Source organism: Schistocerca nitens, chromosome 5 (assembly GCF_023898315.1).
Source record: "Schistocerca nitens isolate TAMUIC-IGC-003100 chromosome 5, iqSchNite1.1, whole genome shotgun sequence".
NCBI classification, from domain to species: Eukaryota; Metazoa; Arthropoda; class Insecta; order Orthoptera; family Acrididae; genus Schistocerca; species Schistocerca nitens.
In genome coordinates this window covers 487,604,382-487,627,587 of record NC_064618.1, presented here as the reverse complement: position 1 = coordinate 487,627,587, position 23,206 = coordinate 487,604,382, and the positions used below count along the sequence as shown (strand labels likewise).

The window sequence follows — 23,206 nt, the reverse complement described above, 5'->3', positions numbered from 1 at the left end:
AATGCCTCCATTGACACGTAGAAAAAGGTTACACCGTCGGATCATGTTCTGTCTGACACGGGCAAAAACCCCAGGGGTATCCTGAATTGTTCCTGCTGCTGCTACTATCCGGGGAACCAGATCCTCTTCTGATGCAACAGGAGTTGCGTAAACAAGGTTGCGCATCTCTCCCCACACAAAAAAGTCCAGAGGGGACATATCTGGGGATGGAGCAGGCCACGGTACAGGACCACCTCTGCCAATCCACGTATCTGGGAACCGTCGATCCAGGAATCGACGCACACGACGACTGAAATGTGCCGGCGCCCCGTCATGTTGGAACCACATGCGTTGTCTTCCTGCAATTCTGGCAATGCTCTGGTGAGAAAATTGTAATAGTGCCTACCATTTAATGGCCTAGGTAGCAGATACGGCCCAATTAAACAGTCTCCAACATCACTGACCCAAACATTAACGAAGGACAGCACTTGATGAGCGCTAGTAACTGTGGCATGTGGGTTATCCTCACTCCAAACATGCGAATTGTGCATGTTGAAGACTCCATCGCGCTCGAACGTTGCTTCATCGGTAAACAACACAGAGGATTGAAATGTAGGATACATTTCACACTGTTCCAGGTACCACTGCGAAAACTGTGCTCTGGGATAATCATCTGGTTGCAGGTTGTGGACACGCTGTAAGTGAAATGGACGTAACAATTGCTCTCGAAGGACTGCTGTTACATTCGTCTGATTTGTCCCCTTGTTACGTGCAATTGCACGAGTGGTGATTGAAGGATCCCGCTCCACATGCTGCAAGACAGCTTCCTCAAATAGGTAATCTGCTAAATGACCCGGTCTCACGCAGACGTTGGTACACAGCAGCAAAGGTCGTATGATGCGGGATACGGCGATTAGGATATTGTTGTTGATAAACCCGCTGTGCAGCTCGTCCGTTGTGGCGCGCTTCGTAGTACACACCAACCATATCAGTGTACTCACTCCAGGTGTATCGCTCCATTAGTAAACAGAGACAATGCACTACTACACTGGTGGACAGCAGTTGCCTACAACTGAAGAGCGTAATACGCCCTCTAACAACTGATGATCGTAATATGGCTTTCACCGGTTTAAATAATCCTCACAGGAAAAAATTACATTAGGGAAAAATATTTGTTTTTATGTCCCCTACAACCTCCCAGAGTTTGTCGGTTTAAATACTTGTCAAAATTCGGAAATGGTTGGAAAATACTGCCCATAATTCTTCTAAACGTTCTCAGCTGGGGAGAGACGCGATGACCTTGCTGACAAACACGAAGACACGCCGTTGTGGGCGGCCATAATCTTGCTGAAACTTAATCCCAGGATGGTTTGCCATAAAGGACTGCAAAACGGGGCGTATAATATCGTCGATGTACCGCTGAGCTGTAACGGTATGCGGATGAGAACCAAAGGGGTCCTGCTACGAAAATAAATCGTACCTAGACCTTCACTCCTGATTGTCGGGCCGTATGATGGGCGGCAGTCAGGGCGTCCCCAGACATGTCTTAACTGATTGTCGGGGCTCAGTTCGAAGCGGGACTCATCACTGAAGAAGATTCTACTCCAAGCAATGAGATTTCAGATTGAAGACGCGTCTGGAGACGCTCCGGACGCAGATGGGGTATCAACCTTACTGTCACTCGCCATACGGTCCGACAGCCAGGAGGTCTGGTGTACCACTCCATTTCATAGCAGGAATTCTTTGGCTGTCATTCGTGGCATGCTTACAGCACAGCGGAAGGTCGACGATATTCTACGCCCCCTTTTGTTGTCCCTCATATCAAGCCATCCTGGGCTTACGTTTGAGCAAGACAGTGGCCCCTCTCACACCTGCTGTCTTCGTACTTGCCAAACCCTATCTTGGTCAGCAAAATCACCTGATCCCTCTCCAGTTGAGAACTGTTAGAGGCGTTATGGGCAGCACCCTCCAACCAGATTGGGATTTTGACGATCTGGCGCGCCAATTGCACAGACGTCGGCACGATATCCCTCAGGACGACATCTGACAACTCTATCCATCAAATGCAAGTCGGATAACTGAGCTGAACCAACGCGTTATTGACAATCTCAATTTGTGAATTCTTTCTCTTGAATAAATATCCAGCTTTTCTGATATGGTAATCATCTGTTTGTCTGTAAATGTACATCACATCTATCAATTTCCATTCAGTCGGACAATTCCTTCGTGGTGAATATTTTTGTTCATTTATTTAATTTTTTTAGGGTGTATAATTTCATGAGGTTTGATAGTTCGCTCGTTCGTCGTACCCATCGTAATCACATAGGGCAGAGCCGGCCACGTAGTGCCAAATTTCACGCGTGCTGTGTGTGCGGGCGAGCCAAGAACCGGTCTGCCTTGGTTGGCTTGCTCGTTCATTCTCGGAAGCAGCCGGAACAGCGATACATTTCATTTAATGTTGCGCTTTGGCACTTTTCGTTCGGCACAGTTCTCTTGAGCTCGGCAGAATCTTGTTGTCAGAGCCGTTTACCCTTCGCTACTTGTTGGTGGTATGGAGGACGTTTCGTATGTCCAGCGGCAGTTAAAAAAAAAAATTAAAAAATGAAAAAAAAATTTAAAAAAGTCTTTAAAAATCAGAATTCTTTGCGTATAAGCGTATAACAATCTTACAGTACCATGCAGAAAGAATGTAAAGATATAGTTGGCCATGATAGAGCCTAATATTAGAACAATCGACAGGCAGGATTCATTGTTGTCTACATCAATAAGTACTTTGCGTTAAATTTACAGGCGTGGAGCACGTTAAGATATTGGTGGTACGAAAAGTAAAATTTCTGTAATCGTACGATGTCAGTTCCTTCAGGTTTAGATGGAACTGAACGAAGAGTGTACAAACTAAATTCCTCCCGAAGGTCCAACGGTACCGACCGGCCGCCGTGTCATCCTCGGCCCACAGGCGTCACTGCATGCGGATATGGAGCGGTTTGTCGTTATCACACCGCTCTCCCGGCCGTATGTCAGTTTACGAGACGGAGCCGCTACTTCTCAGTCAGATTGCCTCACAAGGGCTGAGTGCACCCCGCTTGCCAACAGCGCTCGGGAGACCTGATGGTCAACCATCCAAGAGTTAGCCCAGCCCGACAGCGCTTAACTTCGGTGATCTGACGGAAACCGGTGTTACCACTGCGGTAAGACCGTTGGCGAACGAAGAGTGTGGAGACTTTATATATTACTGCAAAGTATGTTGATTAACTCAAGGGTCACGCCTGGAACGATTTTCGATTTAAAATTCTCAATTGTTGATTTTATGAAGGAAAAAGGGGAGCAACAACAAAAATTAGAACATCCGAAATGGATTGCAGACCATGCGTTTTAAGTGAACTTGAATGCACACTGCTCACTATCGGTTACTGCAAAGAGAGAAACAACTTGTTTCTGATTTGTTGGGAATGCACTTATAGAGAGAATCGTGCTGTAGGAGGGACACATTCTGACAACCACAGTCTAGTTCGCAAACCTCACTGGCCTTAAAGAAAGCACGATATCTGAAGGCTTATTTGTGGCCTTGAAATAATTACGTACAGTTTCCTACACATTTTTGATGATACTGCAAATCTTACATCTGTTTTCGAGCTGTCTTCCGAGCTGTCTTCGAGACCGTTTGCCGTTTCAGTTGAGAGAGCCCTGTGCATGTGCAGACGTAACTGATTTACCCGTTTAAAGGAACAAAACTCTGTACGGGTAACACTGTCAGGACGTCTATATTGCTTTCCTCATGTAGAGTTTCCACGTCTCCATAATGAGGTTGCAAAAATGCTACAACAGTTCGATTAACATAACGGTGTGAATGACGATTTTTCATTTATGAAATTAAATAAGCCCCGATTAGTGGCAACCTGAGTACGAAAATCTGTGAAACTGCCTGCGTCTATCCGTATGCTGACAGTTTGAACCACATAAAAATAATATGTCTTCAGCGCACCAACAATGAATAAATAATACTGAAAACTTTTCTTTTTAACCTATGTTACTGAGAAATGTGAAATATAAAATCATGTCTTATGTGGTTCTACTGCATTGGCATTTAAATCCGGCGCGTTCGCAGTACCAGCCTCCTCTAGGTCAAACAGCGTGGCGTGGTGTTGGGAAAAACGTGGAAACCAGGCCGAGCTCTATGGCTCTCGTGCCTGGACACAACCCGCGAGCCAAAAACTTGGCCAACCCTGATATAGGGTATCCACTCGTTCGTTCTAGAAGTTATCTGTCAGTACGACATTAAATCTTGATTCTAAAGGCATACGGTTAATACACACATCAAAACAAATTTGCATCACCCCGGTTCCTATAACTCCTGAAAATAGACGGTGAGTGTGGATATTGTATCATGCCCATAGATGTAAACAATCATGCATGAGCAGCGCCTATTAGACGGTAGGCGTCCGACACCTGATTAGTTCCAGTCATTCCACCAGGAAGGAGGTACACGGCTCGTGTTTGTAGTCCAACCATGCCTAGACGGTCAATACCGCGGTTCGATCGCGTCCTCATTGTTAATTTGAGCTCTCAACGAGGGAAGTGTCCAGCCGTCTCGGAGTGAACCAAAGCGATATTGTTCGGACATTGAGGAGAGACAGAGAGACAGGAACTGTCGATGGCATGTCTCGCTCAGGCCGCCCAAGGGCTGCTACTGCAGTGGATGATAGCTACATACGGATTATGGTTCGGAGGAATCCTGACAGCAACGCCACCGTGTTGAATAATGCTTTTCGTGCAGCCACAGGACGTCATGTTACGACTCAAACTGTGCGCAATAGGCTGCATGATGCGCAACTTCACCCCCGACGTCCATGGCGAGGTCCATCTTTGCAACCACGAGACCATGTAGTGCGGTACAGATGGGCCCAACAACATGCCAAATGGACCGCTCAGGATTGGCATTACCTTCTCTTCACTGATGAGTGTCGCACATGCCTTCAACCAGACAATCGTCGGAGACGTTTTTGGAGGCAACCCGGTCAGGATGAACGCTTTGGACACAATATCCAGCGAGTGCAGCAAGGTGGAGGTTCCCTTATGTTTTGGGGTGGCATTATGTTGGGCCGACGTACTCCGCTGGTGGTCATGGAAGGCGCCATAACGGCTGTACGATACGTGAATGCCATCCTCCGACCGATAGTGCAACCATGTCGGCAGCAAATTGGCGAGGCATTCATCTTCATGGACGACAATTCGCGCCCCCATCGTAGACATCTTACGAATGACTTCTTTTAGGATAACGACATCGCTCGACTATTAGCCAGCGTGTTCTTCAGACATGAACCCTATCGAATATGCGTGAGATAGATTGAAAAGGGCTGTTTAAGGACGACGTGCCCACCAACCACTATCAGGGATCTACTTCGAATCGCCGACCTGACCAAAAATGCCTTGATGAACTTGTGGATAATATGCCACGACGAATTCAGGCATGCATCAATGCAGGAGGACGTGCTACTGGGTATCAGAGGTACCGGTGTGTACAGCAGTCTGGACCACCACCTGTGAAGGTCTCGCTTTATGGTGGTAAAAAATGCAATGTGTGGTTTTCATGAGAAATAAAAAGGGCAGAAATTATGTTTATGTTGATCTCTATTCCAATTTTCTGTACAGCTTCCGGAACTCTCGGAACCGAGGTGATGCAAAACTTTTTTTGATGTGTGTATAATCGGCATGGAAGTGCATCGACATCGATTGGTACATTTACTGCATTTATTAAAGAATGAACTATACAGTACTATTGATACATAATAAAATTTCTTTTGTAGTGTTTTGTAAACCGGCTGTCGGTTTTCTAGGCCATTGTGAGACAATTTAAGATAGAAGTTACACAAATCTTTCGATATTAAACGTATTGTTCCCCAGAGACCAAATAAAGGTGGAAAACTAACGTTATTGGCAGTCCGGTATATCGGTAAACATCAATTACGGAATCCTAAATTAATTGTTGGATATAAAATACAATGCCATTATTCACACTTACTAATGTAGCAGCCGCCATTTACCTTGTGTTATCTGTGTACGTCTCAATACGCTTATGTCAGTTTATCGCTTTTTATATATTTTAGTGACTTTAACTAATGTACAGTACAATATGTTTAGGGCAGTTATATATTGCTTTCAAGCATTAACATTCACATCTGTAGTGTCGAAAACATTCAGTACTTAAGTATTTTTTTTTGTTCCCACATCAATTTGAAGTCACTGCAGTTTTGTGTTTTTTCGAATAGATGCCTAATCTTTAAATATTTAAATATCACATTTCGTAGGAAATAATATTCTTTTTGCAGCAAGAAGCTCTCGACCAACGTGTGTGGACTTTCTGTTCAGTCTTAAGTTATCTGATTATAATCTAGAAAGCCGAAAGGTGGTTCCCAACAAAATATAAAGTAAATATTATAGTCAGACATTGATAAAGTGTATACCGGTTTTTAATACGTTCTTCCAAATACCGACGGAATATGCTACGTTGCTATTACAAAAATTAATACCCACGCTTGGGCCTACTGGACCACATAATACACAAGTCATTTTCAGAGGTTTTTTTTGTGCCCATATTACTTGAATTCTGTCAAGCTGTGCTCTTTTCCTAGCGTCAGGTCAAGCTGATCCGATCTTCTTGAATTTTTCTACGAGGCCAACAGTCCAGCGGTGAATTTTCAACCTGTAAATTTTTCTGTCTGGCTACTAAAGCTGTGTTATTCTTGCTTCCTTCGGGTCTTCGGCTGCACTGATCCATTTTACTGCTACAGTTTTAACTTCACTGCGACCTCTGTAGAATTCCACAACCTGTCTAGTAATTCTGGCTGGTTACACTCTCTTAATACACTGACGGAAAAAATTTTAACACCGCCTCAGACGCATGAGAGAGGCGCTATTAGCGCCACTAAGAGGATGCAAAACAGATTTCCTTCAAATACCTGGTGAGTTGATGACAGTCAAGAATGCCTTTAAGCGGCGAAGACGCCATTATTAACACCTCATTGAGTTTGAACGAGGCCGGGTAATGGGGCTACGAGGAGCTGGATGTTCCTTCTGCGATAAGGCTTGGCAGGATTGTAGCCACTGTACCTGATTGATGGCGGTGGTGGTCAGGAGAATGAACGGTCGCAAGAGGACCAGGTTCTGGACGGCCGCGTAGCACTACCGAGAAGGAATACCATTGTGTTCGGTGCATGGCTCTGGCGCATTATGCTACAATTGCAGCAGCAATTAGAACTGCGGTTCGCACCACAGTGGCACAGAGATGTGTTACAGATCGGTTACTTCAAGGGCAGCCCCTAACCAGACGCCCTGATATTCGATATTAGGAAAAGCGGAGCCTTTTACTGGTAAAAGTATGCTTGGAACTCAGACCAATTCGAAAAAGTTAGTGAAACATTGTATATTACAGCTGCGGCAAAAAGAATGGGACACTTCAATCACAGACAGGAGAACATAAGAAATTTCTCCCTCTACATCTACATCTACATCCATTCTCCGCAAGCCACCCAACGGTGTGTGGCGGAGGGTACCTTCAGTACCTCTATCGGTTCTCCCTTCTATTCCAGTCTCGTATTGTTCGTGGAAAGAAGGATCGGCGTATGCCTCTGTGTGGGCTCTAGTCTCTCTGATTTTATCCTCATGGTCTCTTCGGGAGATATACGTAGGAGGGAGCAATATACTGCTTGACTCCTCGGTGAAGGTATGTTCTCGAAACTTCACCAAAAGCCCGTACCGAGCTACTGAGCGTCTCTCCTGCATAGTCTTCCACTGGAGTTGAACTATCATCTCCGTAACGCTCTCGCGATTACTAAACGATCCTGTAACGAAGCGCGCCGCTCTCCGCTGGATCCTCTCCATCTCTTCTACCAACCCTATCTGGTACGGATTCCGCATTGCTGAGCAGTATTCAAGCAGTGGGCGAACAAGCGTACTGTAACCTCCTTAGGATTCTTCCAATGAATCTCAGTCTGGCATCTACTTTACCGACGATCAACTTTATATGATCATTCCATTTTAAATCACTCCTAATGCGTACTGCCAGATACTTTATGGAATTAACTGCTTCCAGTTGCTGACCTGCTATATTGTAGCTAAATGATAAATGATCTTTCTTTCTATGTATTCGCAGCACATTACACTTGTCTACATTGAGATTCAATTGCCACTCTCTGCACCATGCGTCAATTCGCTGCAGATCCTGCTGCATTTCAGCACAATTTTCCATTGTTACAACCTCTCGATATACCACAGCATCATCCGCAAAAAGACTCAGTGAACTTCCGATGTCATCCACGAGGTCATTTATGTATATTGTGAATAGCAACGGTCCTGCGACACTCCCCTGCGGCACACCTGAAATCCCTCTTACTTCGGAAGACTTCTCTCCATTGAGAATGACGTGCTGCGTTCTGTTATCTAGGAACTCTTCAATCCAATCACACAATTGGTCTGATAGTCCATATGCTCTTACTTTGTTCATTAAACGACTATGGGGAACTGAGGTGAGGAGTAAACTTAAAATGAGATTTCTTAATCCTCCGAGTACATTGATTCGTTACCTGACTGCCCATGGCCCGTATGCTACGTATCTATGGAAAATCAAAAGCTAGATGAATGACAGCTACTACTGCAGCAGTCTGGGCACGCCAGAACACACGTTGTGGGACTGCGCACTCTACGAAAATGCGGCGGATAATGGCCGTCTGGCATTGAGGATTATGGATCCTAAAGCAGCACTAAGGAAGAAGTCGACATGGCGTATCTTGGAGGACATTGTAGCCCCAGTATCCAGGAACGCCATGGAAGACCTCACTAGGCAATAAACCACTTGTCAGCTCGCTACCCATGCCGGCTAGACAACATGGAGAGAAGACAAGTGAGGTCGCCGAACATCGAAAGAAATAGTTTCTCAGGAATCCACATTGCGTCCGCGCAATTGATGTGTGGACTTTAACATGTAACAGTGATTAGTGGAATTGCTTGTTTTAGTGGTAAAACAAATAAATAAAAATAACAGAGAACAGATTCTGTGGCGATTATGGTGGAATTATTAGTTGGGTTACTTGCTAGGGTTTTATTCTGATTTTGTGATGGTAGGAGTAGTTATAGTATTAAAAACATAAGTATCAGAAACAAATAGTTAATATATAAATGTATTACTGTCCAAGAAAACGTGATTTTTAGGGCCTATTTTAGCTTTTCATATAACAGGCTGTAGTTATGAAGAATAAGCAAAGGGAACTCTGCCAGTGCCTTCAGGTCATGACATACACCAAATTACTTTTGCACCCGCAATGAATTACACAAATTTTGCAAAATATCATGACATATCACATAATAACCGAATGTATGATGGAAGTTCGCAGTACTGGAGATTGCATTCCGTGAGAGAGGACCTTAGTCGGTGATCTCTACAGTGGAGGCAACGGCCGAGTGCGGCAGGAAGTAGAGTCAGAACGGCGGCCGCTTTCATGTTTGTAACGGTATTATGGTAACGGTGAGTTTTCCAGCCCCTGAGAAACTGCAAGCAGGTTGGAACACGAGAGACGTCCTTTATCTGTGCAGCCGGCCTTCGGGTAAGATACTGTGACCAAAAATAGTAATGACGATGGAGGAAGGATATAGTGCGGTCCTGACATGTTGATCTAGCAAGTCTGAGTCGTGTTTGTGACGTTGACAGGTTGGCGTCGTGTATTCGGATTGCGACCTCTCGTTTTCTTAGTCCGTTCACTGGCGCCACTACGTTTGCTCGTTTTGTCCGTCTGTGAGTGGCAGCAGTGGCGTTTATCGCTAGCGAGTACTGTGGTACTATCTTTGGAGCGACCTCTAGTATTTCCGGGTCGTCGTGTGTCGGAGTTCAGTGGGGACGGAGCAGTAGTGAGGTCCGACAGCGCCAGTACTCTCCTTTTTTTCCCTTTATTGAGCTTCGATTCCCCCTAAAGGGGGGCGGGCTAGAAGCAGATTATTACGCCGCTCTTCAGCCTACAGAATTTTTTTAAAAAAGATGAAGAGAATAAAAAATAATAACAGTTGGTGATAAAATCGGTGACTTAAAGGTAAAATGGCAGAAAATTCTGGAGCTTAAAACATAAAACACAGGGTTGATGAGGCTAATAAAATACACAGGAAGCAGAAAAATAATAGACAGACAATTAAAAAACACGGCGACAGTCTGGGTTCTTTTCGCAAGAGATATAAATTGCACATCCAGCGACAACATGATTTCTGTTCGCAACACTGTGGAAAGACGCACAACACTGAACACTCACTTAAACACCACACTAAAAAGTTGGCACAAATATGACATACCACACCCGAGAGCAGGTGGGGGGAAACGTCAGATAACGGGAAAAAAAGGGGGATGGAGAGGAACAGTGAAGGGGGAGGGGGGAAAGGAGCCAATGGAAGGTGAGGATCCATAAGAGGGGTGGGGGTGCTGAGCAGATGTGCCAGGGAGTGGGAAAGGCAGAGGAGGGGAGTACAAAAGGACTCGGGGGGGGGGGAGGAGATAGGGAGAGGGTAGGCGGGGAGAAAACACTGGATAGAAGGGGGGAGAAAGAGGGAGCCCAGGGAAAGGACGGAGGAAAGGAGTGAGGATCAGAGTTGATAGGAGGGATAAATGGAGGGAGAGAGGGCACCATCCGGGAGGGGGAGTTGATGGAAGCCACCTTGGGAAAGGAGATGTAGGGTGTACAGATGGAGGGTAGGGGGGATACAACAGTGAAGACGCGGCAGGGGGCGGGGATCGGAGAGGAGAGGAGCAACCAGGGGGTGAGGGGGTTCAAGGCGGCGGGAGGTGTAGAGGATGCGGATATGTTCGAGGAAGAGGAGCAGATGGGGGAAAGGAATGAGATCATAGAGGATCCGCGTGGGGGACGGGAGGCGTATACGGAAGGCGAGGCGGAGTGCATGACGCTCAAGGATCTGGAGGGACTTATAGAATTTGGGGGGGGGGGGCAGATATCCAGGCAGGACTGGCATAACAGAGGATGGGACTGATTAAGGATTTGTAGGTAAGGAGGATGGTAGAGGGGTGCAACCCCCATGTCTGGCAAGAGAGGAGTTTGAGGACTCGGAGGCGGTTGTGGGCTTTGGATTGGATGGAGTGGAGATGAGGGATCCAGGTGAGGTGACGGTCAGTGGTGAGACCAAGGTAGGTGAGGGTGGGGGTGAGGCAGGACGGGTGGAGACAGTAAGGGAGAAATCCAGGAGCCGGAAGGAGCGAGTGGTACAACCTACGATGATTGCCTGGGTCTTGGAAGGATTGATTTTCAGGAGCCACTGGTTACACCATGCAGCTAAAAGGTCAAGAGTACTTTCCGAGGGAGCTGGCGATATATACTGCTCGGTGGGTATGGGAAGGGGTGGTTGGCAAAACTTATAGGTGACAGCATAGGTGGGGGTGGTGGGATCACTCATGGGAAAATTCCGGTAGTTGTGGGTGTTAGAGCTGTACCTTTTTTAGATTGAAGTCAGCTGATAGGTATTCCTGCTTAAGGGAAGTCTCTCTAACAAAGAAACCACTTTCTACAAAGCTTGGGTATCCGATTAATGAGGGAATTAGTATATTTCATCAAAATATACAAGGTATTAGAGATAAAGTTAGTGAACTGCTTATAGATGTTGACTCTGAAATTATTGGTATATCTGAACACTTCTTAAATAAGGAGATAATTCAGAGGCTTCCTTTACCAGGATACAGATTGGCTGGCAGCTTTTCTAGGAGCTCTTTGCGGTGTGGGGGAGTAGCCATGTATGTGAAAAACGGTATCCCATTTGAGTCAATTGATGTTTCAAAGTACTGCACTGAAAAGGTGTTTGAATGTTGTGCAGGTGTGGTTAAATTTAGTGGAGCTAAACTTCTTACTGTTGTTATTTATAGATCCCCAGACTCCGATTTCACAACATTTTTGCTAAAGCTAGATGAGGTTCTTGGTTCACTTTATAGGAAATACAAAAAGTTAGTTATATGTGGTGACTTCAATATTAATTGTATAAGTGATTGTGCAAGGAAAAGGATGCTGGTAGACCTCCTTAATTCATATAATCTTATGCAAACCGTATTCTTTCCAACGAGAGTGCAAGGGAACAGTAGAACAACCATAGACAATATTTTTGTTCATTCGTCATTATTAGAAGGGCATTCTGTTAGCAAAAAGGTGAATGGCCTTTCAGATCATGATGCACAAATTTTAAGTCTAAAAGATTTTTGTGCTGCAACACATGTTAAATATAGTTACCAACTTTTTAGGAAAGCTGATCCAGTTGCTGTACAGACTTTTGTAAACCTTATCAAGGAACAAGAGTGGCAAGATGTTTATAGTGCTGATACAGTAGACGATAAATATAATGCTTTCCTCAAGACTTTTCTCGTGCTCTTTGAAAGTTGCTTTCCGTTAGAACGTTCAAAACAGGGTACTAGCACAAACAGGCAGCCTGGGTGGCTGACTAATGGGATAAGAATATCTTGTAGAACAAAGTGGCAATTATATCAAAACGTTAGAAACAGTCAAAATCTAAATGCAGCAGCCCATTACAAACAGTATTGTAAGGTGCTTAAAAAAGTTATTAGGAAGGCAAAAAGTATGTGGTATGCAGATAGAATACCTAAGTCTCAGGATAAAATTAAAACCATATGGTCAGTCGTAAAGGAAGTGGCTGGTCTGCAGAGACAGGTTGAGAATATAGAATCAGTGCGTAGTGGGGATGCCCGTGTTACTGATAAGTCGCATATATGTACAGTATTTAATAATCACTTTCTGAATATAGCAGGTGAACTAAATAGAAACCTAGTCCCAACAGGGAATCATATAGCGCTCTTAGAAAAAAGTGTTCCGAGACTGTTACCTGAAATGCTCCTCCATGATACTGACAAGAGGGAGATTGAGTTAATAATTAAATCACTAAAGACCAAGAACTCTCATGGATATGACGGGGTATCTAGCAGAATACTGAAGTATTGTTCCACGTATGTTAGCTCAGTACTTAGCCATAGCCGGCCGAAGTGGCCGTGCGGTTAAAGGCGCTGCAGTCTGGAACCGCAAGACCGCTACGGTCGCAGGTTCGAATCCTGCCTCGGGCATGGATGTTTGTGATGTCCTTAGGTTAGTTAGGTTTAACTAGTTCTAAGTTCTAGGGGACTAATGACCTCAGCAGTTGAGTCCCATAGTGCTCAGAGCCATTTGATCCATTTTTTTTTTAACTTAGCCATATCTGTAACTTTTCCTTTAGGAGTGGTCGGTTTCCTGACCGATTAAAGTACTCGGTAGTGAAGCCACTTTATAAAAAGGGAGACAGAGATAATGTTGACAATTATAGACCTATTTCTATGCCATCGGTGTTTGCTAAAGTTATCGAGAGGGTTGTATATACAAGGTTACTGCAGCATTTAAATTCACATAATTTGCTGTCAAATGTACAGCTTGGTTTTAGAAATGGCTTAACAACTGAAAATGCTATAGTCTCTTTTCTCTGTGAGGTTTTGGACGGATTAAATAAAAGGTTGCGAACGTTAGGTGTTTTCTTTGATTTAACGAAGGCTTTTGACTGTGTTGACCACAAAATATTACTGCAGAAGTTGGAACATTATGGAGTAAGGGGAGTAGCTTACAATTGGTTCGCCTCCTACTTTAAGAACAGAAAGCAGAAGGTAATCCTCCGCAATATTGAGAGTGGTAATGATGTTCAGTCCCAATGGGGCACTGTTAAATGGGGCGTTCCCCAGGGGTCGGTGCTGGGGCCACTGCTGTTTCTTGTTTATATAAATGATATGCCTTCTAGTATTACAGGTGATTCAAAAATATTTCTGTTTGCTGATGACACCACCTTGGTAGTGAAGGATCTTGTGTGTAATATTGAAACATTATCAAATAATGTAGTTCATGATATAAGTTCGTGGCTTGTGGAAAATAATTTGATGCTAAATCACAGTAAGACTCAGTTTTTACAGTTTCTAACTCACAATTCAACAAGAACTGACATTTTAATCAGACAGAATGGGCATGTTATAAGCGAGACGGAACAGTTCAAGTTCCTAGGCGTACGGATAGATAGTAAGCTGTTGTGGAAAGCCCATGTTCAGGATCTTGTTCAGAAACTAAATGCCGCTTTATTTACCATTAGAACAGTATCTGAAATAAGTAACATTTCAACACGAAAAGTAGTGTACTTCGCATATTTTCATACGCTTATGTCATATGGTATTATTTTTTGGGGTAATTCTTCTGATTCAAAAAGGGTATTTTTGGCTCAAAAACGGGCTGTTCGAGCTATGTATGGTGTAAGTTCGAAAACCTCTTGTCGACCCCTATTCAATAGTCTGGGAATTTTGACATTGCCCTCACAGTATGTATTTTCTTTAATGTCGTTTGTTGTTAGCAATATTAGCTTATTCCCAAGAGTTAGCAGCTTTCACTCAGTTAATACTAGGCAGAAATCAAATCTGCATGTGGACTGCACTTCCTTGACTCTTGTGCAGAAAGGAGTGCAGTATTCTGCTGCATCCATTTTCAATAAGCTACCACAAGAACTCAAAAATCTTAGCAGTAGCCCAAACACTTTTAAGTCTAAACTGAAGAGTTTCCTCATGGCTCACTCCTTCTATTCTGTCGAGGAGCTCCTGGAAGAGCTAAAAAATTAAGCAAATTCCAGTGTTACATTCTTGATTTTCTTTATTTAAACTAACGACTTGTCGCCTGAATATGTTTCTTATATTTCATTTTATCTGTTTCTACAATCGTGTTATAATTTCATGTATTGACTCGTTCCATGACCATGGAGACTTCTCCTAAATGTGGTCCCACGGAACAATAAATAAATAAAAAATAAATGGATGTGGTCACGAGAGTGCACGACAACGTCGTCCGGATTCAGCGAGTTGAATGGATCGCTATATTCGAGTAGTGCAACTTTCACTTATGTGTGTGTCCGTCCGTCGAAGTGACCTCATGACATACTCCGACGTTTCCCTTGCCTGACTTGATTGGCAAGGACCGATGGTTGGTCGTTCCATCGGTCGCCTCAATGGACGACGTGTACCTGGTCTTTCGACCGTTTCTGTGTTCCTAGCGTTCATGTCCGCGTGCAACTCGTCTTGTTCCTGTATAGAGACTGTTTTAGCATTGTTTGATTTGTTTGTGGAATTGTTTTTTGCGGTTCCATGTGCATCTGGTCAGAATTTGAATAGGCAGATTGGTCTTAACCCTCTCAGCGTACTAGGATTTGGTGGAGCTAACTTGTATAATTAAATGCTTGTCATTTGACGATGTTAACTATTATTCTTCGTGGTATTGGTTATCGCATCTTAGGTGGATTTTGCGAGTGTGCTGGTCGGCGTTTAAGCTATCCCTAGTTTGAGTTGCCATCCCGTTAAGTGAGCATAACTCTTGGCTGCCTGTCTCACCGCTTACGCAGCTGTAGGGGCTTTTCTCAGGTCGATCCTTGGAGCACTGTATGTGGATCACTCCCTTCTTTATTTGGTCTGATTGCGTCAATTGTTTAAAAATTATATTTTTTTAAAAAATTATTCCTATTGCTTGTGGCCTTCAGCCGGCAAATAATTTGAATTCTTCTTAATAAGACCTTCAGCCGTCAGTGTAGCTTGTGTTACAGTCAATTTTTTTAAATGATTGTTTTTAATTATTTCCTTGAATAAAGTGTACCTGTTTACTGTACAACCAACGGTAACTGATTACGCCCCGTCCACACCTTTTTCTGCCTTCCCACGTCTCACAAGTGATCGCATGTACAATTGAATAATGAAAATAGCAGTGATGAAGAACGAAACCATAGAAAGGTAGCAAGATGGGGAGAGGAAGCCTCCTGGTTGGCCACTTTACGCCGCTTTTCGTGGGAGAAGGAGGAATACCGTTTTGAAAGGCAGGAAAGCTCACTTGGCTTGCTGTTCCGAAGTGAGAGGTACACTCGTATATTTTAGACTGGCGACAAAACGTCAAAGTACAGGCTCTCATGAAGCTATTTTTGGCAGCCAAAATTGACGAACTGTTGTGTTGGTATGTGTTTTAATTTAATTACAGCGCGGTTCCAGACTGAAGCGCCTAGAACCGCTCGTCCACAGCGGACGGCTGTGAAACTACCACTAGGCGCTAAACGGCTGGACGTCCACGACTCTTCACAGAACATAGGGTTCGGAGACTATTCTGCTCTTTAAAGTAGGATAGATGGTGATCTGTGGCATCTCTGCCGAAAGAGAACAATACTGATGCATGCACAAGTGTTTCGGGGCACACCGTTCACCGTACATTGTTGAACATGGAGCTCAGCAGCAGGCCACACCAACGTGTTCACATGTTCACCGAACATCGTCAGTTACGATTTCTGCGGGAATATCGGGATTCGACAATCGAACAATGGAAACATGACAAGGTCGATGGTCGTCTATGCGAACGCCGTCATCGATGTGAACGGCGGTTCGAAACGTACAGCGCACCACGGGCATAGGCTGGTAGGAGCCGTATTATGCCATAGGAGACATTCTCCTGCGCTTACACGGGACCTGTGTTAGTAATCGAAGACTCGCTGATAGCTGCGAACCACTTGAATCCCTTCGTGTTTGATGACTTACCCGACGGCGGAGTCATCTTTCAGCAGCATAGTTGTCCGTGTCTCGTAGCCAGAATCGTGCTACGGTGGTTTGAGGAGCATTATAACGAACTCAAGTTGATGTCTCTGCGACCTAATTCGCCTGACGTAAATCCTATGGAAGCCATCTGGGTCGCTATGGGGCGTCATCACTGCGTAGGCAAATCTGCGACCTGCTATTTACGCGAATTACATGACCCGTCGGTGACATCTAATGTCACCGTACCAGTGATGTATTTCGTTCGGAAGACGAACAAACAAGCTATTAAGCAGACGGTCTTAATGTTTCGGCTCATCAGTGTCTATCACCTTTACAATGTTTAGTATATTCTGTTTTCAGTTTGAAAGCGTTTTTACTCCAAAGATGTGATTATGTGTATAACGTAAAAATTTGTTTAGTGATCTTCTTAGGATATGTATGTTCTCATTCTGGGATGCATCCCGATGGCGACCCCTGCTTGACTGCTGTGTGATTGATTAAGTGGTCCCAGAGATGTTTCCCCCCAGTGATCTACCTTCCTTCTCACAAAACACATTACAAACTCATCACACCAAGGTTTTATAGTAGGCGACAATACTGACATTAGAAACTGAAATGGCTCTTTCACTATTTATATCGGACAACAAATAGCGTTTATTTGATGCCCTAAATAGGTTAGTGGAGTTGGAAGATGAGTTAAATAAGATAAAAATGAGGTGTAGTGGGATTACGAAATATTGTTTCGTAGAGAGGAACGGAACACGGAGAAAATTTATAAGCAGGTTTCTTCGTATGCTGGAAGATTAAAAACTATATGACGTGTACTGAAGAAACCTCAGAATAGCAAAAATTGTTTTACAGATAAGGAGAAATCATTTCACAGAAAGTATTAGTCTTTGCTCACATTCCAACGTGGTGGCAGAAGACCTCCATAAAGACTTACAGGAACTCATAAAAGACAAACAATCCGGCCACAAGATGATATTGATGGATTTTAATGCAAAAGTGGTCCAAAAATTTAAGAATTATCTTCACGGTGAAACTTTGGATAAGATCGGCTCCTACATTAGTACAAATTAAAGAGAGAGAAAGAAAGAAAACATACTTATTCTTAACATATTATTCCAAAATAAAACAAATCGAACATGGACTTGTCTAGGACGATGTGGAAATATAAATGAAATTAACTACATTTTACTAAACAATAAAGAAATTGTGCATTATTCGACAGTTCTAAACCAGTTAAGCTTTGCAAGTGATCATAGGCTTGTAAGATGCTAAGTAATAAAGGATACCAGTTTAGAAACAAAGACTAGTCAGACAGAAAGCCATGGATGTATCAATGAGAATATTTTTTAAGAACCACGATATGCAGCCCAGCCACTGACGTAATTCTGCAGCTGGGTGCTTCAGCTGTACTGGTGCTGAACCTTTCTGGACGTGTCATGATTCGAAAACAAATGGTTGAATTGCTAGACGCTGATTCCCTATTGGCTGGGATATCAATCCCACCCGCCAATTTTCTGCTCCCACGAACGTGCTGGCGTCGCGCTCTTTCACGTGTAGCGGGGATTTCGGTAGCTAAATACAAGCTTATTGAATAAGGGCAACCGGAAAATGCCACAGGCCAACAGACAGACAGACAGGTCTGCTGCGTAAATGTTCACCTAACGAAACATTTGAAATTAGAGGTAGCCTGCTACGTGCTATAAAAGTTCTATCCGTTAACAATTATTGAAATGACATGGCATGAAAATGCCTTGCTGTTGGACAAGACAAAACAGAACAATATCACTGAACTCGGGAATGCAACATGAACAATTCGTACAACGCCTTTGAGAGAGTGTGGTAAAAGAAAATCACCAAGAAAATTGAGAATCTGAAATCTAAAGGGAAACCATGAGAGGTGTGACTGGACAGAAGACCAGACAGTTACAGAATGGCTAGCGTAACGTGTCAGGATCGAAAAAGTCCCATGCCCATCGATAGAGACCCAAACTGTTGCACCGTTTGTCAAATCGCGACCTAAATTATCGCGATCGTATTATCCAGGAACTGCGGTTCTAAATCGAACTGCTCGGTCCATGGCTGTTCTACCAAGTAACGGAAGCAAGCTCATAGGTACCACAAAGATAGCAACACGAGCTCTACTGCTACACTGAAGAGCCTAAGAAACTGGTACACCTTCCTAATACCGTGTAGGGACCCCGCGAGCACGCTGAAGTGCCGCAACACGACATGGCATGGACTTGACTAATGTCTGAAGTAATGGTGGAGGGAATTGACACCATGAATCCTTCAGTTCTAACCTTAAATCCGTAAGAGTACGAGAAGCTGGAGATCTCTTCTGAACAGCAAGTTGCAAGGCATCACAGATATGCTCAATACTGTTCACGTCTGGGTAGTTTGGTGGCGAGTGGAAGTGTTTCAACTCGGAAGGGTGTTCCTGGAGCCACTCTGTAGCAATTCTGGACGTGTGGGGTGTCGCATTGTCCTTCTGGAATTGCTCAAGTCCGTCGGAATGCACAATGGACATGAATGGTTGCAGGTGATCAGACAGGATGCTTACGTGTCACCTGTCAGAGTCGTATGTAGACGTGTCAGAGGTCCCACATTACTCCAACTGCACACGACCCGCACCATTACAGAGCCTCCACCAGCTTGAACAGTCCCCTGCTGACATGCAGGGTCCGTGGACTCATTAGGTTGTCTCCACACCTGTACACGTCCATCCTCCCGATACAATTTGAAACGAAATTCGTCCAACCAGGCAACATGTTTCCATGATCAACAGTCCAATGTTGGTGTTGACGGGCCCAGGGGAGGCGTAAAGCTTTGCATACTGCAGTCATCAACAGTACACGAGTAGGCCTTCGGCTCGGAAAGCCAGTGTCTATGGTGTTTCATTGAATGGGTCGCACGATGACACTTGTTGGCCCAGCATTATAACATGCAGCAATTTGCAGAAGGGTTGCACTTCTGTCACGTTGAACGACTCTTTTCAGTCGTTGTTGGCTCCGTTCTTGCAGGATCTTTTTCCGCCCGCAGCGATGTTGGAGATTTGATGTTTTACCGGATTCCTGATGTTCACGCTACTTTCGTGAAATGGTTGTACGGGAAAATCTCCACTTCATCGCTACCTTGGAGATGCTGTGTCCCATCGATCGTGCGTCGACTGTAACACCACGTTCTATCTTACTTAAATCTTTGTAACCTGGCATTGTAGCAGCAGTAACTCATCAAACAACTGTGCCAGACACTTGTTGCCTTATATAGGCATTGCCGACCGCGGTGCCGTATTCTGCCTGTTTACAATACCTATACTAGTTTCTTTGGCGCTTCAATGTATTACGAAGTCACTCCAATGTAGAGCCGCAGCGAAAAGGGCCCTATCGGGCGGCTCTCCGCACTTTTATCAATTCGGATGGCCCTTCAGAGTAAGCGTCCGACAGGACAAGTGATGAATACAATCTTTTCCGGCCAATGATGAGCCTTTCTCCCAGTTCAGGATTTGGGGACACTAAATTTGCGCCAATGCTGCTAAAGCGTTTAAGATTGATATCTTTGCGCATAGAAGCAGCCGTGGCTTATAATTCAAACTAACAGCTCAGAACTCCTGCAGAATTTCCCCATCTTCCCCATAATAAACAATAATTTATTTCAGGTCCAGAAAATTTCTTCGCCGCACCTGTCGATATTTGCCTATTCACACTGGCTGTTGGTGGTCTCAGATTGCTATGGAAAATTGATTTTAAAGCACTCTTTCACTAATTAAATTTATTGATTTTCGGCTTAATAACTTGATAAGCCTGTGACGTCATTTGATTCGTAATTTCACAAGCAGTCCGAATCTTTGATCACAAAAGTAAGCCTAACTCGATTAGCAATTCTCTGTCAGGAGACTGGGTAGGACTGCATTTGTGGCTTCTCCACGCCTCGTGTATGCCAGGAAAAAGTCTCTCAGTTACAGGTTTTGTGCTGCCAGTGACTGACTGGGCTGCACTAACCAACATTTCCGCACATGAGCATACGACGGGAATCGACCTTCTGTCATAATTCACACAGCTGGAGAGAATGTAAATGCTCTCAGCTCAGCCAGTAGCAGCATTTCGTTGATGTTGTGCATTCGATTGGTGCAGTCTTCACGCCAGACATTGGTCGAAAGTGTGGATAACCTAGTCAAGCTTTATCGAGCAGCATCAACATCCAGGTGAAGCCGCTGATCTACGAACCCCCAACTACCCCTGATGGTTTCAGGCTTTGAATGAGATCCATCAGGGCAATGCTGCTCAGGGAACGCCATCGCCAGAGTCACCATCTGGTCTCCGAGAGTCCTGGGTACGACTCGGGGCGCCTTGGCCCTTTCTGTCAGTGACTACGGGCCGAGGGGCAGTGCACGCCATCCCACATGGCGGGCCTTCCTGCACTACGGAGTTCACAAATTACCGCATCAGCATGTCGCTGTCTGCAGCCATCCGTCGCTACCTCAACATACGTCACTCGCTGCCTACTACCCACGGTCGGCTCCTGCGTGGCATCGTCGAAGTACTGAATGGAAAGCATCGAGTAAACCGGAATGTCTTGTGTTGAGTAAGCATTCTTGGCTCTGTGCTCGCTATGGTGCTCGATAACCCGCACCACAGCTTCCCATACACATGCAACTCTGCAGCCAGAACTGGTCAGGCAGGCGAACTGATGGCAGATCTACATCTACATCTACACCCTGTAAACAACTATATAGTGCACGGCAGAAGGAGCTTCCCATTTATCAAATATTAAGGTTTTGTGTCATTCAGTGGACCTAGTAACGCTGGAGACAAGAAGAGATCAAGAGTAAGATCTAACATAAGGAGGAAAGTCTTCACTTAGGGATGCCTGTAACTGATCGTAAAGCATGAAAAGCACGCTCGGTCCAGTCCAGGAAAACGGAATTTTCAGGTAATCGAAAGATGCCCCATGAATGCGGAATTCGTTGTTAACAAAAGAAAAAATTGCAACCAAGATATAATTAAAAAATGTAACATGTTTCATATAGTGTACACAGACAGACAGACCCTACATTTTATGTCTCCACGATCACATAACAATCAATGGAAGCAGTTACTGCCACAAAATATGTAGGAGTGTGCATACGGAGCGATTTGAAGTGGAATTACCACATAAAATTAATCGTGGGTAAGGGAGATGCCACTCAAAGATTCAATGATAGAATCCCCAGGAAATTTAGGCCATCAACAAAGGAGGTAGTATGTAAACCACTCTTTCGACAAGTGCTTCAATATTGCTCGTCAGCCTGGAATTCGTGCCAGATAAAGGTTTTTTTAGTAAGCACGATAGCTTCACGGAGATGTTCAGCCAACCTCCGTGGCAGACGCTGCAAGAGAGGCGTTCTGCATCAAGAGTCAGCCACTATATTCCTTCTCCCTACGCATATCTCATGAAAACACCACGGAGCTAAAACCGAAGTTCACCAGTAATCGATTTTCCTACGAAGCAGTCCCGACTAGAACAGGAAAAGGAGGAACAGACAAGAGACTATGATACATAAAATGCCCTTCGCCGCAGACCGTAAGTTGACTTGCTGAGATCAAAAGTAGACGTAGAAGTATAAGAATATATTAGCTAAAACGGTGTACAAGTCCGTATTGGCACAAAATACTATGTTATGTGAACAAAATAACTGGTGAATACACTAAGACGACAAAAATCGTAGGATAGCTCCGAATATCGTGTCGGATCTTCTTTAGCCCGGTGTAGTGCAACAACTCGCCGTGGGTTGGGCTCAACAACTAGCTGGAATCCCTGCAGAAGCATAGACCCGTGCTGTGTCTATAGCCCTCCATAATTGCGAAAGTATGGCAGTTGCAGGATTTTGTGCTCAAACGGACCTCACGCATATGACGTATAAATGCTCGATGGTATTCAAGTCGGGCTATCTAGATGGCCAAATAATTCGCTAGAAATATCCAGAATGTCCTTCAAACTAATACCGAACAACTGAGTCGCGCCGGCCGCGGTGGTCTCGCGGTTCTAGGTGCGGAGTCCGGAACCGCGCGACTGCTACGGTCGCAGGTTCGAATTCTGCCTCGGGCATGGATGTATGTGGTGTCCTTAGGTTAGATAGGTTTAAGTAGTTCTAAGTTCTAGGGGACTGATGACCACAGCTGTTAAGTCCCATAGTGCTCAGAGCCATGTTTTGAATTGAGTCGCCTAGATGCAAAACTGTCCATGTCCTCCATAACCAGTGTTGAGAAAAGGTGGAAAAACTGTTTTCACTGGATAAATACACACTGCCCTATACTGTATGTTGTATACATAAGTATGGATTAGTACAAAACCATTTGGGCTATTGAAAAAAAATCAGGAACTCAATGCATGTAAGATATAAGCAAAATAAAAATGGACTTGGACAGTTTTGCATCTGACTTTGCAGATGGCCACTTTTGCATGCAACTGAAATGGACATGGACAGCTTTGAATCTGACTAGTTGTACATGAGGAGAGAATATGGGGTGAACATAAAACTGTGTACACAGTTTTAATTTCTTTTAATATTTATGAAGGTACATGGTGTAACAACTGACCTGCAATCCACTTAATACATCATATCTGGAACAATGTCTTCAT

At 44.3% G+C, this 23,206-nt stretch overlaps 1 protein-coding gene and 1 pseudogene across 1 annotated transcript in view; both read right to left on the bottom strand.

Annotated features, from left to right (window-relative positions):
- Nucleotides 1–23,206, bottom strand: part of LOC126260547 (protein nervous wreck) — a 778,787-nt gene that overhangs the window by 497,758 nt on the left and 257,823 nt on the right. The window lies entirely within an intron of this gene.
- LOC126261523 (5S ribosomal RNA) lies at nucleotides 3,064–3,181 on the bottom strand (annotated as a pseudogene).